This window comes from Typopeltis vanoorti, chromosome 2, assembly GCF_054136105.1.
Source record: "Typopeltis vanoorti isolate ZY-2024b chromosome 2, IOZ_Tvanoo_1.0, whole genome shotgun sequence".
Lineage (NCBI taxonomy): Eukaryota > Metazoa > Arthropoda > Arachnida > Uropygi > Thelyphonidae > Typopeltis > Typopeltis vanoorti.
In genome coordinates, this window is record NC_143550.1 from 180142095 (window position 1) to 180154311 (window position 12217).

Genomic DNA, 12217 nt, shown 5'->3' on the forward strand with positions numbered 1-12217 from the left:
GAGGGCACATATTACAAACACTAATCGATTTCAATCAAGCACCACATCATGAGAGAAAAATCTAGCCCTTGCCCACATTCTTATTGACATTCATTCTCAGCTTCCAAGGATGCCCTCTCGTCCTTTCTCCATGCTCCATAAACTGAAAAATTTCATTAGCTGAAATCCTGTATGACCCATTCAGAAGTTTAAGTCTCATTCATATAAACTCCTCTTTCTCCTGTTTGCTAGTGTCTGCAGTCTACAAATTCTCAATCTGTCTTCATAATCTCATCATCATCATCTTCCTTTTACCCTCTTTTACCTTGCAGTGTCGAGGGTTTGTTAATTATCAGACCTCAAACTGTTCACAGGATAAGGTGGTCAGCCCTACGCCCCGGTGTATCCTATGTCCTGTAGTGTTGAGCTCTCAAGGCCGGTTTGCCTGCTTTGTGGGATGAAAAACCCCAGGATAAACTAGGGGAAAAAATTCTACTGTCCACGCCCAAGACCAGCTAACTTGGCTATGGCTGACGAAGATCCTTCAGCTCCTCACGTCACCGACGGGAATCGAACCCGGGACACTCCTTCTCCAGACAAATGGTTGCGAAGCGCTCAGCCACAAGGCTAACCATATGTCTGGGGAAGGAATGTCCTTGGGTTCAATTCCCGTCAGCATTCCATAATCCTGATATTTTTAACAGTCTCCTTTGCACTCTCTCTCTCCACTGTATCAGAATCACAACAGAAACCAGGAAAACGAACTGCACACAATAGTCCGAGAGATCTTATCAAGGCCTTGTAAAGAAGCAAAATGATATCCTTATCTTTATATGTGAAAGTTCGTTTTAGCATTGCAATTATATTTTAAGTTGTATTTGCAATCTTTGTTGCATGACAATGGAACTCCAAGATACCTAGCCTGATCAGTTTCTTCTAGCATAATCCCACTAATATAATACGACATTAGATATCTAATCTTGCCAAAGAGCATGACTTTACATTTACTTCTCGTGGAAAGGCTTAGACGTTGGTTATGCATTTTTACTAAATAGCTTAAGGAAATTACAACGTATACTAGGATATATATTAAAATAAATTTTAATACACTTCCAATATTTCGTCAACGTCATGTTCCCATTTTCACAGGAACTTAAAAACAAGAGAAGTGCACGCAAGCACAACAAATAGTAAATGAGGACGAAGCAGGAAGCTATTCTTTCTCCTAAAAGTCCTAATGGTGCCCCCATAGGGGGCACCAGTAGGACTTTTAGGAGAAAGAATATTGTTGGGCAATGTTGGTATTCGTCGGCGATTATGCTGAAGGTCTTCTGATGTAGGTTTCCCAAATTTGGGGCAGTCTCATGCAACCAAATTTGTTGAGGTTTGGATTGTTTCTTGGGGCTGGGGCTGATTCCATGAAAAGCCTTTCATATTTGAATTTACTACAGTGTATTATCGTGGCTTTCTTCCACCGTATTCTATAGCAGTTATCCAGTGCATTGTCTGCAAGACCAGAGTGGCTGTACTGGTGAAACCGGGTGTAGTCCCTGTGTTCTGAAATTAGCTGTCCTGCCTGTTTGGTCAAAGTAGGACAGCTTACAGATGCAAGGGACCTGGTATACACCAGGTAGGTCTAGGGGGAGAGGTTGGTCTTTAGTAGAGCGGATAAGGGATGCCAATTTTTTATATGGTCTGTAACAAGAAGTTAAGTCATGTTTTTTTAGGATTTTTGTAATTTTTTCTGAGGTGCCTCGGATATAGGGTATTGTGACAGATTTAGAGTAATCCTTGTCGTGAGGGGGTTGTGGTTTACTGGTTTCAAGATTTTTTTTTTTGGGGGGGGGGGGGGGTGCCAATGGCTGAGAAAGTGTTGAGAATGTGGTTTAGTTCTGTGGTTAAGGCATTGTCATTTGAACAGATAAGTTTAGTCCTGTTGTGTAGTGTCTTAATGACTCCATATTGTTGTGAGGGTGGGGGGGGGGAGGGATTGTTGGTGAATGTATCTGCCTGTATGGGTGGGTTTTCTATACACTGAGAAAACCAAGGTTCCATCAGGCTGGCAGATGACTAGTGTGTCTAAGAAAGGAAGGCAGTTGTTTTTTCCTTCTTCCAGGGTGAATTTGATTCTGGGGTATTGGTTGTTTAAGTGTGTTAGGAAGCAGAGGAGTGCATCGGAGCCATGTAGCCAAATAGCGAACGCATCATCAACATAGCGAAGCCAAATGGTTGATTTATGTGGAGCAGAGTTTAAGGCTTTCTCTTCAAAAGTCTCCATATAAAAGTTGGCCAAGGGTGGGGAGAGTGGAGAACCCATGGCTGTCCCCTCTATTTGTTTGGAGAATTTTCCTTGCAAACAAAATAGCCCGAGTTCATTGTGAACTGAAATAGGGCTGTGATATCGGGAGGAAACTTAGCTTGGATTAGCTCTAAGGATTCTTTGAGTGGGACATTTGTGAATAAGGAGGAGACATCAAAGCTGACCATTACGTCAGTGTGTTTGAGTGTAAGGTTTTCTATGCTTGCTTTGAAGTGGGCTGAGTTTTTTTGTGTGTGAAGGTGTGTTGCCAGTATAGTGTGTGAGCTTTAGCCAAATGTTTAGCTAGTTTCTATGTGGGGTAATCAATGCCATCCACTATGGGACGTAATGGCACATTTTCTTTATGTATTTTTGGGAGTCCATTAATACAGGCGGTGGGGGGGGGGGTGCAGTTAAATGGTTTTAATTTGTTAGTGACTTCCACAGGCCAAGAAGTGACCTTCTTAAGGAGCCTGTGGAGTTTTCTAATTTGTGAGTTGGTGGGATTGTACTCGATAGGGAGGTAAGTAGCCCGATCTAACAATAGAGCATTCAGCTTACCTGTGTAATCTTTTTGGTTAAGCAATACCGTGGCGTTCCCTTTACAGTACTGACATTGAACTGACATCCATTTTCCCACACCTACAATCCCAACCTATTTAAATCATTCTGCAAGTACTACATATCAGCAGCATTCCCATTTATCCTGACTATCTTTGCATCATCAGCAAATAGCTGTATGTCGCCTATCAAATCCTTTCCAATATCATTATTGTCCTGATTGGCAAGCAGTGGGCCAAGCACTGATCCTTGTGGCACACCACTAGTTACCTTAAATCTTGCAGACTCACATCCCCCGCATACCACTTTCTGTTATCTGTCCGTCAGCCATCCTCTTATCCATGCTAATATCAAAATCCAAAATTATCATGTTGTATCCATTCCCCTTGTCAAATCAACGGTAACATTATTATAGAATGTGAGTAAGTTGCGAAAACATGACCTTCTCTTAGATTCACGGTCAACCCATTTCTGAATGCAAGCTCTAACCAGTTTTCCAAAATCTTCATTACCACACACCTGAGATACTAATTGGTTGATATTCTTGTGTAGAGGCTTAAGTGCTGTGAGGACATTATGTTGGAGGTTTAATGGATTTTTTACAACACTCAAAAAGAATTAAAATAGAATTTAATACTTCCTATATTTCGTCCTAGTCACTAGGACATCTACGGGGATTACAAAAACAATTAATGTAACATGCACACAAAAACTTACAATACTAAGCCCAACCACATGGGTGACACTAAAGTCCTGTCTAGGTGGAGCGCCCAAAGTCGTACATCGTTAAACACAATTATGGCCATTCAGGCTTGGCTGACCATGTTTTGGACACCACCCACAGAGTATCATGGAAGAAAACCACGATGCTCCACCACAGCAAATTCAAGAAAGAGAGACTTTTCTTAGAAGCAGCAGCAGCTCTCAGAAACCAACCAAATCTTAATAAATACGGTTGCATTAAGCTTCCGAAGATTTGGGAAACACTCATCACCAGAGGTCCCACCTTACATTCCAGGCCACCTACTACCGCCCTTAGAGGGCGCTCCACCTAGACAGGACTTTAGTGTCACCCACGTGGTTGGGCTTAGTATTGTAAGTTTTTGTGTACATGTTACATTAATTGTTTTTGTAATCCCCGTAGATGTCCTAGTGACTAGGACGAAATATAGGAAGCATTAAATTCTATTTTAATTCTTTTTGAGTGTTGTAAAAAATCCATTAAACCTCCAACATAATTGGTTGATAGTTGGATACATCAGTCTTTGCACCACCATTATGCAATGAAATTACTATACACTGCTTCCATTCCTCTGGAATCTTCCCTGTTCTGAGACTCATATTATACAGCCTTGTGAAAGGAATTTTTCTGAATAGCCAGTTCAGCTGAACACTCATTTAGTACCTGTGCTGATATCCCATCAGTCCCTAGTGCTGAATTATTATTCAGTTTGTGCAACAGCTCTTATACTTGTCCTCATTCATTTGTTTCTTCATCCAGCAAAGAAGTAGCAGTGAGATTGAAGTTGCATACACCAGGTTGATAGCTTTTAACAAAATGGGCACTCATTAGTTGAACAACCTCTGTCACCCTCACACCATCTGCATTTAGAAGTTATTCTGTCATATGCATTCTTTCTTTTACTTGAGATAGAATTCTTGTGGGGGTTGTCTTTAACTTGCAGAGGCAGTTTCTTTTCATACTCAGACTTTGCTTTCTGTACCACAGTTGTGACTTCTAGCCTGCTGCTTATAATTTTCATAACAGACATCATCCTTATGCACACAGTATTCCTTCCACATCATCCTTTTCTCGAATCTCTTGCTTAATAAGATTACACATTCATTTGATTCCTACCCTGTTTATTCTTCTAACTCTCAGGACACATTCTAATGTTGCATTATTAAAGTAGTTTTTAAATGCTTCCCATGCACTGTTGATATACTTTCAATCCAGCAACCAATCTCATTCTAGTGAGCTCTGTATACTCCTTTGACGGTCATAATTTTCTGCTTTGTGGTTTAGCATGTAAACTTTTCATAAATTTAGCCACTTCCCAAGTGAGTACTGCATAATCACTGTCACCAACCAGAGGCAGAATAGTTATAGTTAACCTGAAACACCCTATGGCACTAAAATCTGATACTCTTTGACCTCAAGTTCCTTCTGTCACATGCTGCTTGAGGAAGTTGACTCGCAACAACTCAATAGATTCATTTTCATTCTTCTCATGAGATTTTACTGGTACCCAATATTTGGATTATTAAGGTCTCCCATTATGATTACTCTTTTCTTGGTTATCTTTTCTATTTGGTGATGCATTTCTTCATTACTAGCAACTGATCCATCAGGTGTGTAACAACATCCCACTATGTAATTGATCTTGTTAGATTTCACCTCACACCAGATGGCTTTAAACTCACTGCCACATGAAATACTGTTAATTGTACTACAGTCTCAGGTCTCAACTCTAACTGGATTCAAGTCATTAGACGTCATTAGTAGCACACACACCCGCTAACATCTCCTATCCTGTCTATCCTTCCTAAAAATACTGTACCCATTATACTTCACGCCAGTTGGTATATCTGATTCTGATAGCCAGGTCTCACTGTAAAATTCGATGCAGCGTAAATTTTTTCATTTTTATTTACATCGACTTTTACAAGGCTCACATCAAAAATTCACAAAAGTAGACTTGTAATTTTCTATGTAAATAACACTAAAAACCCATGTATTAAAACCCAGAGGAATTAGCATGATAAATTGTGTAAATAGAAAATGTATGAATATGTTAAGTTCAAGGGCAATGCCGTAGAAATCGGAAATATATTGTAATTGTCTATGTAAGTAATACCAAAAGCTCATGTATTAAAACCTAGAGGAATTAACATACTAAATTGTGTAAACAGAAGATATCTTAAAATGTTAAGTTCAAGGGAAATGCCATTGAAATCGGAAATATATTGATGTTAGTATGTAGTATAGAGTGAAAAGGAAACCTACTGTATCCTAAGTCAGTCCGATACCGCCTTCAAAGTCAATGGTAAAAGAGGATGGTATACATCAGATGCAGTTCCGCTGTTCTGTAAAAAGGATTAAGTGTGCACTTAGGAGAACTAGAAGTCCGCAAAGGCCAAGACAGATTGTGCGGGAATGTTCGGGGGTCTCAAACCTTCGTCCAGGGTCCCGCGAAAAACCAAATATAAGATCATAAGAAAAAGGAGGAAAAGAGGAGAGAGTATCGTCGATCCACGACTTTCGTCCTGTTCGGATGATGTTGAGACGGAAAGCTCCAGGAGCCGATTAATTACCATAGGAGCAGCAGTGCTGGACCTAATGCATTGCCAGTGGGATGACCTGCATGAGGCCTTGACCAGACGGGAAATTGTGCTCCAGGTTCCGCCAGCGATTCGTCGATGAAATGCCTGTGTTCTTGAGATCTCCAAGTAAAAGCCCAAGACCTGATATGGAAAAGAAGCCAGGGAATCTGTAAAGGAAATGTGAACAAGTGCCAAGAAGTCATGTGAGTTTATTTATTTATTTATTTTTTTTTTTTTGCAATTTTGTATATGTTATGAAAGATTGTTTTACAAGGACTAATAAATTTATAGAGTTATTATATGTAGTATAATGAGAATAGTTTGCATAAAGAGAAGTTTATATAAAGTGAAGGTTGGCATTTATAGTATAGTTAACAAGGCATGATAATTCCAATATTGTAAATGGACTGATAGTTTTTCTTTAAATTGCTTAATGATTTGTATTATGTTGCATGCTTACGTAAATGTTTTAAAGGAAGTTTTCCCCTAAAGTGTTGAACTTAGAGTGGAGTAAGAAGTAGTAATTCATTAGTGTGAAAATTGTATGATTGCTTCAATACAAATAAACATATTTGTTTTATTTACAAAGAGTGCCGTCTGATCTTTTAGGCAATGCACTGTTTCCAACTAAACGTGATCCTGTGAGCGGGGAGTTTACAATAGCTACGAATTGAAGATAAGTGTTAGCCACGACTGTAAAATATTATTGAGAAGGGCCTTAAGATAGCAAGTGAACTTCTCTGGAAGTATTGATAATTCTTATACCACAAGGAGACCGCCAGTGGCACAGTCGTTATATCAAAAATAAATTTCTAGTGATCTCTGGTATAGGTAAAAGAACACTGAAGGTAGAGCAAGTACAAAAGTTAATAGACTACATGAAGGGATTAGATAAGTTAAAAGAGGGATTAAATAAGGTTAATGAAGAATATAGAGATAGAAAAAAAAAGGTAAAATAGAGATATAGTAAAGTAATTTAAAGTAAAAAGAAAAATTAGATATAGAAGTGAAAGAAAGAAAAGATAAAGTAGCTAAAATAATAAGTTTCAAATAGAGAACAATCAAGAGTTTACAATGGCACAGCAGCTAACAACATAATAAAGTAGAAATAAATAAAGAGTTTACAATAAAAACCTGCATCTATTCCTTCTACACCACTTACAAATCGAAATCGTTTGTCATCACAGCCCTTCTTCTTAATCCATTTTGATCACATCCAGGTAATATGCTTGCTATTTTTTACTTTCTCATTCTTCACTCTCCTCTTCCAAAAATTCATGTCCTCTCTTACTGAATTTATCACTAGTAAAAGTTGTTTTTACCTACTACAATTATGATCTCGTTTACTTTTTTTTTCTGTTTTCAAACTGCATGTGCTATATTTTTAATTTTAGTTCCAGGAAAACTTGATGTTATAACCTGCTCACCAACAGCATCTTTTATGATATAGTCGCCATACCAAATAACATCATTGTTTTTACAAACATTATTTACCTCAGTTTTGCTTACTGACTTACCTGATTCCGTGCTTTGTTGTTTCGTATGCTGCTGCTTAATTTTCTTTTCCTCCCTAAGTTCATTAAAATGCCTCTTGACTTTCTGTAATTACCACATTGTCTCTTTGATGATCTGCTTTAATTTTGCTATTTTGGAGGTTAATTCATTTTCAATAACTTTCTCAATAGCTTCATCAACCTCCTAGGTGGGGCAAGCCTCCTTTTTCTCAAGTTCGCTGCTTTTTTATTTTTTTTAGCATTACATTTCTTGTGCATTTTTGGAGTCATTTTAAACTAGACTCATTATTGAAATATCTTAACAAAAATTTGCTATAAAATACTAAATGTACTAAAATCTACACTAATATACTATAAAAAACATTTTCTAATGGAAAAACACAATAAAACACAAAAATCTCCACTTTTACGAAAGCCCTAAATTCACAACCCATGTCTTAAGATTTTTTAGATATCCCAGATAATCATTTCAACATTATACCAAAGATTGATTGTAGGAAAGTTGTTTCAATAAAAGTTCAAAGTGATTACTAGTTTTACTGTTAAGTAACAGTAAATAATACCAATTCAATACTTAACCCTTTGAGTAGTGAGTAAAAAATGTATATCTCACCTTCTATGGTGTATAAATAAAAGAAAAAAAGATTTGGAAGGTTGCTAAGAGACTGCAGAGCTTTCCAGCAAAATGCAAAAGTTTGTTATTTTGCTCTTAAAGCCAAACAAATAACCTTTTCAGGTCATTTCAGGTCCTCAATAAGCAGAATTTACTCCTTTACATCAATGCTTTTAGTACAATTCAAATCTATGTCATGAATTAGAAAGCAGAGGCAGTAGGAAATTGAGGACAATAGACTTTAGGCTCATGTGTGATTCAGTCCATCCCAGAGATTATCATAATCACCGACTCACACAAAAATAAATCTAAAATCATTGGTGATTTATTTTCCTGTACCAAATCTCTAACTTTTATGCTTTAAACTGACCACTCCCATGTCTCTTGATTCTTGTCACAAGATTGGTTTTATTGTACAATTTCTTTTCCCTAATTTAATGTGATGCCATCCAAAGGTACCAATCGTTTCAATTATTAGTTTGGTTAATTATATATTCTAAAATCAACATGATAACTAATATTTAAGGAATTGACAGCGTATACTAGAAATCTAAATTAAATAAACTTTCATATATACTTTCCGATATTTCGGCAAACGTCACGTTGCGTGCACACAAGTACTACATAACAGCAAATGAGAACTGAAGCTAGGAAGCTAACGTTTTCCTAAAATCCTGATGGTGTCCCCTGGCAGGCTATATTGGTGGTTCTTGGCCTTTGGGCTGAAGTTCTTCTGATAAATGTTTCCCAAATTTGGGGCAGTCGCATGCAACCAAATTTGTTGAGGTTTGGCATGTTCCTAAGGGCTGAGGCTGATTCCATTAATTGTCTTTCATACTTACAAACTAGCCAAGCATTTAGCCAAGGCGCTCTCACACTATACTGGCAACACACCAACACACATAAAAAACTCAGCCCACTTCAAAGCCAGTATAGAAAACCTTACACTGCAACATAATGACATAATGGTCAGTTTTGACATCTCCTCCCTATTCACGAATGTACTACCCCTCAAAGAAACCCTAGAGCTAATCCAAGCTAAATTTCCTCCCGATATCTCAGCCCTATTTCAGTTTACAATGAACTCAGGCTATTTCTTTTGGCAGGAAAAATTCTACAAACAGATAGAGGGGACAGCCATGGGTTCACCGCTTTCCCCACCCTTGGCCAACTTCTTTATGGAGACTTTTGAAGAGAAAGCCTTAAACTCAGCCCCACAAAAACCTACCATATGGCTTCGCTACATTGATGATGTGTTTGCTATTTGGCCACATGGCCCGGATTCACTCCTCTCCTTCCTAACACACTTAAACAACCAACACCCTAGAATCAAGTTCATCCTGGAAAAAGAGGAAAACAATAACTTCCCCTTCCTAGACACACTGGTCACCCGCCAACCTGATGGAACCTTGGTTTTCTCAGTTTATAGAAAACCCACCCATACAGACAGATACATTCACCAACAATCCCATCACCCCACCTCGCAACAATATGGAGTTATTAAGACACTATTCAACGGGGCAAAAATAATCTGTTCAAATGATCAAGCCCTAACCACTGAACTAAATCACATCCGTGACACTTTCTCAGCCAATGGCTACCCCCCCAAAAAAATCCAGAAAATACTGAACCCAGTTATCCACAACCCACCACCCTTCACAAAAAATATTACTCTAAATCCATCACCATTCCCTACATCTGAGGCACCTTAGAAAAAATCAACAAAATCTTAAGAAAACATGACTTAACCACTTGTTACAGACCACATAGAAAATTGGCATCCCTTATCCGCTCCACTAAAGACCAACCACTTCCCCTAGACCTACCTGGTGTATACCAGGTCCCTTGCAGCTGTAAATTGTCTTTGCAACTGTAATTTGCTGTCCGGCCAAACAGGCAGGACAGCAAATATCAGAATCTCAGGACACAAGGATTACATCCGATTTCACCAGTACAGCCACTCTGGGCTTGTAGACCACGCTCTGGATACTCACCACAGAATAAGATGGAAGAAAGCCACAGTCATACACTGCAGCAAGTTCAAGTATGAAAGACTATTCATGGAATCAGCCTCAGCCCTTAGGAACATGCCAAACCTCAACAAATTTGGATGCATGAGACTGCCCCAAATTTGGGAAACATTTATCAGAAGAACTTCAGCCCAAAGGTCAAGAACCACCAATATAGCCCGCCAGGGAGCACCATCAGGACTTTAGGAAAACGTAAGTTTCCTAGCTTCAGTTCTCATTTGCTGTTATGTAGTACTTGTGTGCACGTGTCTTTGTATTAAGTTCCCAAGAAGATGGCAATGTGACGTTTGTCGAAATATCGGAAAATATATATTAAAGTTTATTTAATTTATATTTCTAGTATATGCTGTCACTTCCTTAAATATTAGTTATCATGTTTAACCAGCGTATAAACCTCTCAACAAGAAGAATCTGAAATCAACAGATTTCAATATATAATTATGTGATGTTATGTGATACATTCTTTATATTCATAGCTTTACAATGACTACAAAGAATGTGTAGCAATTCATGGCAAGCCCTCCCAATATATATAAATCGAAATCATAAGGCAATTTACAGTATTTTATTCCACTGACAAGTTAGTACAACATGAGAATTTTCAGAGATGAACATTTTGATCAAAGTAACAATCACTTGTTAATCTCTATGCATCTTTCATATAAAGACAAAGAGTACTGACCACTTAAATATTATAATAATTTGCTGTCCAGTCCAATCTCTCACTCAATGCTAAGTCCATCACATAACATTTCATGATCAGAGGAGTAAATGCTTGTTTCATACATTTTAATATCACTTCGCCAAACACACAAAGAAATGAACATGTGCAACTGCAACTTCTGATGACAATCAAGATCAATCTTCCTTCATGCATCAACTGGGCACACTATACTAAAAAACAACACACAATAACATTAATATATACGACATCGGTTAAGAACCAAGTCTAATAGGCACACCGAAACAAAGATTATACTGCCTGTGATTTTTTTCTGGAAAAAAAAGGTGCCGGTACTCATCATGAAGATGTTATTACAGCAATTTCCATAATTTTAACATATCCTCCAATATACCCTCATCGTCTCTAGATCACTTCTTGCTTTTGGTATTAACTGCAGAATGACGATCTCAGAGCAGCCATGAGTCCACATATTTGCTAGGGTCGAACTGAGTGAGAGGAGGTCCTACTATCATGATGAACATCAGTGTAGAAGTTGTCCGTACAAGCAGAGATGACCTAGATGAAGTTACTATAAGATTCATCTGAGAGAAACCCCCTTTCACATTCACTGGAAGATATTGCAATTGTGCCCAAAGTGTGCTTTAGAGGAAGTAGCATGTCCGGGACTTTATTTTCTTGAAGATATTCACGGAAACTACGAACTGCTTCTCTTTCATTTAAGCGAAATTTGCATGTTAACACTTTTTAATTTCAGCTTCACCAAATGTCAGATGCTGCCCAGGATTTTCTGGCCAATACTTGCAATCTAAAATCTTAGCACATTGAGGCAAATCAGCATCATCTCCGTCAAGCAGACGCTTTCCAACAGCTTCTTTCAGACTTTTATAGAAAGCAGATGAACTTATTGCAGGACTGTGTTTTTCATTTTTGTGCATCTCAATCCCTTTGAACTTCGTGTTCTTCTGACTTTGAAGAGAAATACTGTAGTACAGACAAGGATTTTCAATTCTTTTTTCAAAACGTTGAACTCTATTCTGTATCCTCCTGTCTGCTTTGTGCAAGTCAATATTTCTCTCTTGTAAATCTAGACTTTCTTCACGACTTTCTCCAATCCAGACTTTCTCCAAGTTCTTGGAGAGCATCACACATAAGGCCCAAATCAAGAACAAACTCACATGATTTTATTTTTCTTAAAAGGCCCTCATAAAGAAA

The 12217-nt window shown here is 38.1% G+C and overlaps 1 protein-coding gene across 2 annotated transcripts in view; it reads right to left on the minus strand.

Annotated features, from left to right (window-relative positions):
• Positions 1-12217, minus strand: part of Set2 (SET domain containing 2) — a 552532-nt gene that overhangs the window by 321926 nt on the left and 218389 nt on the right. The window lies entirely within an intron of this gene.